The sequence below is a fragment of the Octopus bimaculoides genome, chromosome 2 (genome assembly GCF_001194135.2).
Source record: "Octopus bimaculoides isolate UCB-OBI-ISO-001 chromosome 2, ASM119413v2, whole genome shotgun sequence".
Classification (NCBI taxonomy): Eukaryota; Metazoa; Mollusca; class Cephalopoda; order Octopoda; family Octopodidae; genus Octopus; species Octopus bimaculoides.
This window is the reverse complement of record NC_068982.1, coordinates 44,126,585-44,130,304: the sequence shown is the minus strand read 5'-3', so window position 1 is coordinate 44,130,304 and position 3,720 is coordinate 44,126,585. Positions and strand designations below refer to the sequence as shown.

General features: G+C 35.7%; 1 protein-coding gene across 9 annotated transcripts in view; it reads left to right on the top strand.

The window, feature by feature from the left end:
* The window catches only part of LOC106869733 (zinc transporter ZIP11), a 172,182-nt gene that overhangs the window by 121,489 nt on the left and 46,973 nt on the right, over window positions 1–3,720 (top strand). Inside the window, exon 11 of one of the 9 annotated variants that reach the window (XM_052976859.1) lies at window positions 2,748–3,641. The exons of 7 other annotated variants lie outside the window; for them this stretch is intronic. The gene's annotated coding sequence lies outside the window, so the exon portion shown is untranslated. Of the gene's footprint in view, window positions 1–2,697; window positions 3,642–3,720 lie in introns of those variants that run through there. One more of the 9 variants, XM_052976847.1, reaches the window with a different exon arrangement.

Here is a 3,720-nt window from a genome sequence, read left to right as displayed (position 1 = left end):
ATTCATCATCATCATCATCATCATCATTTAATGTCTGTTTTGCATGTTGGCATGGGTTGGACAGTTTGACAGGAGCTGGCCAGCTGAAGAGTTGCCCGGGCTCCATTTTTCTGTTTCGGCATGGTTTCTTTGGCTGGGTGCCCTTCCTAATGCCAATCACTTTACCAGAGTGTACAGGGTGCTTCTTACACAGCACGGGTATGGGTGTGTTTACATGGCACTGGTATGAGTGCCTTTTATGTGGCACCAGCACCCACGAGCCTGCAAGATTAGGCATGCTCGGCTGGAGAGGCTTGCAAGGGATATGGCTGTATCCATGGGCAACCACAACCTTACTTAGTTTGGTGTGAGAAAAAGCCAATTTATTCATCAAAAGCAGTTAACCCTTTAGCATTCAAATTATTCTGTCAAATGTAATGCTTATTTATTTACAATGTTCTGAATTAATTATGCATTATCTGATCACTTCTAGATTTGAATGATGTGGTTGTATATTTCTAGAACGACATCACAGGGTATGTGTGAGACATTGGATCTGGCCATTTTGAACATAAGCACAGGTAGAATATTTTGGCCAAATATAGCCAGTTTAAATGCTAAAGGGTTTAACTACGAGAGAGAGAGATTTGAATTTCAATATGACATAGTTATTTCCAGATTCCTTTAACTAAAAGGCTAGCCATCTTGAATAATATTGGAATAAATATATGGTTAAGCATAAGAGAAAAGTAAGAACTGAACACAAATAAGCTTTCAGGGGCTTGGAGCTCATAGTGGCGATGTTGAGAAGATCATAAAGGTTAATGCTTGAACTGAGGTATAACTAGTGAGAGATTTCGGTTTTTTTTTGTGTGAATCGGGTTTTGACAACTTGCATGTGAAAAGCATTATCAGCTGTTATAAAAGACAAAAGAGTTACATAAGGGGGAGAGAAGTATAGATAAAGCTTACACATCAAATAATTAGAGCCTGTTTGGATGTTCATAGTTGAACTACTGCAAAAATAATTTAGATAAACACAATGCAAAATGTCTGTCCATAATGTTTTTCTTAATGTAAACCCTTGTGGTTAATAAAGAAATCATTATTATTATTATTATTTCCTCCCTTTATTTATTTATTTATTGTGCTAAGCTTTTGGAAAATTGATGCTTCAGTTAGAGTGAGAAAATTGTGAAAGAAATAACTAGCCCAAACTAATGACTGCACATTGTTATTTTTCCCTCGTGAGACGTCATTTAGCATTAGTTCTTGTGTAACATGTAGGAGTTAGAGTGCTGTATGGTCTATATAGAATAATAGTTTAAGCCGTGTTTGAGTTAAAAATACATACAATATGGAATCTAATAAGTAGGTGTCCGTCAAATATCTATATCCAGCCTGCTACATTTTCTACACTGATTCGCTCAAAGACTGGGTGCTGCTGGGAATTCTTGTATCATCTGGTTCTCACAGTTGTTCTCATGGAAGAAAGAAAGTGAAAGAGAGAGAGAGAGAGAGACCTGGAAAGACAAACTGAAATCAAAGAAGCTACTTGCAAATGTATCAAATTTTAAGGTGCTACACAATCAGGGGTAAGCAAGGAGGTCCTTTTTTGTCCACTGTCTCGGAAAGGTGGTTTGTAGTTTATGAAATTTAGGGTTGCAATATTTTAAGGAAAACTAATGTTAAACTGTTTTGGGCTGACCTAGCATAAAGAAAGAAAGAAAGAAAGAAAATAGAAAAAAAGAAAGAAGGAAAGAAGGAATAACTGATTTTAAAAGGGTCTAAGAAAATTAACTAACTTTGGTTAAATTGTCAGGATATATTTTCTGATTATAATGCAAAAATGCATTTTTCTTCATTTTTCTTTTTTTATGTTTCTTTTTTTTTGCTGCTATCAGTTTTCATTTTCATAAAATTTTTTTTCTTTCCCTCCCTTTCATAAATACACATATACACACATGCACACACATATGTGCACACATGCATACACACACATGATTCATTTTAATATTTTATGAATGAAGGATGGCATTTTTGTTTTGTTCTGTTTTTTTTTTTTGTTTTTTTAAACTTAGTTTCTTCATTTTTTTTTTTTTTGTTATTGGTCTCAGCCATTGAGTTTTATGTCAGATATTACATAATTATCATATGCCTACTGTAACTTTGAGAATGGTTGCTGAGTGTAGTAGTAAAAAAAAACTGGTAACTGAAGTAGTTTCCATACTGTTTAATTTGTAAAATTGGAAGCTTGAACTGAAATAACAACTCTTTCACTGCCCAGACACTAGCAAGTACCACCCACACAGGCGTCTACTAAAAGACTAACACACACTTGCTCCTCTCTTGTTTTGATGGTGGTGTTTATTGTCGTTATTGTTGATGTTTAGACCTGGTCAACACCTGAATGGGTAGAATATTGATCAGAAGCATTCTTAGGGTAATCTGGAGCTTACATTATGGCTGTGTGAATACGAAGTCTGCTTAATAACCATATATGTTTTCAAGTTCTTTTTCACTTTGCAGCACCTTGAGCAAAGTGACTTCCACTATGACCGCCTGTCAACTGACGCCTTGTGAATGAAATTTGTAAATGAAAACTGTATGAAAGACCATTGTGTATGTGTGTGTAGTTGCATGTGTGCACACCCACATACACACACGTACACACACACACACACACACACATACATGGTCAAATTCCTTTCTTTTCAGTCAGTTCATTGCATCACTGAGGAAGATAAAGGTGTGGGGTCTCTTTTCAGACATCTACCATACTCTAAACGTCTTGCTTCTCTGAGCATGGATACATTGAAGCTCAGATGCCTGGGAACTAACTTGGTAGGCACCAACAAGATTATCCACCATCTTTCCAACAACGACCTTGGGTATCGTTTTGGATTCCATATGACAAACGCTTGCAGACATTCTTATAAAATCAAAAAACAACACAGCACTCTTGACTTTCAGAAACATTTTTTCACGCTCAGAATTGCTGAAGCATGGAATAAACTACCTGTATCAGTTGTTAGCTATCAAGACACTACATCCTTCAAAACTTCCATGGTTCCTGAAATCCGCCAACAGTACACCTGATGGGTTTTTTTTTAAGTTGTAGTGCACCTGAGCACTACAATTTCCTTCATTATATAGATATATATATAACTAGCAGAAATATCCAGCGTTGCCTGGATTAAAGAAAATAATGAAATTCGAAAATGCCTTTTAGATCTCTAACATGACACATGGATTATGCAGTTCTCAACAGTAATTAGCTGAGGTACAAGCTATTAATGTCAATAAAATATTTTGTCCAATGTTCTCACTGTTAAAATTGTTAAAAAAAAACAGGTAGTTCTTTGTCTTTGCAATCACCTTCAATTGTCAGTACTTATTTGAAACACATTGAACCTGAAAATGCATAAACTTGAGAAGAACCAGCCTGCAGGCACTCCTCTCCTGTTAAAAAGTACATCAACTCCATGCAAAATACATTTAAATGAGCATTCATTATAACGGCATTCCCACATGCATTCTTTTCAAGTTATTTCGATGTTACACTCGCTTGCCCTAAGCCTTATTGCACGCAAATAGAGAAAACGTTCACTGCGTATATATCGATCGCTGTACGCCAGCGTCTAACAGCTTTGGCTTTTTAATGCACAAAAAATTATATACCGTATCTTTCTCATATTTTTCATCATAGTTCACATGGTAAATATCGTATATATATATATA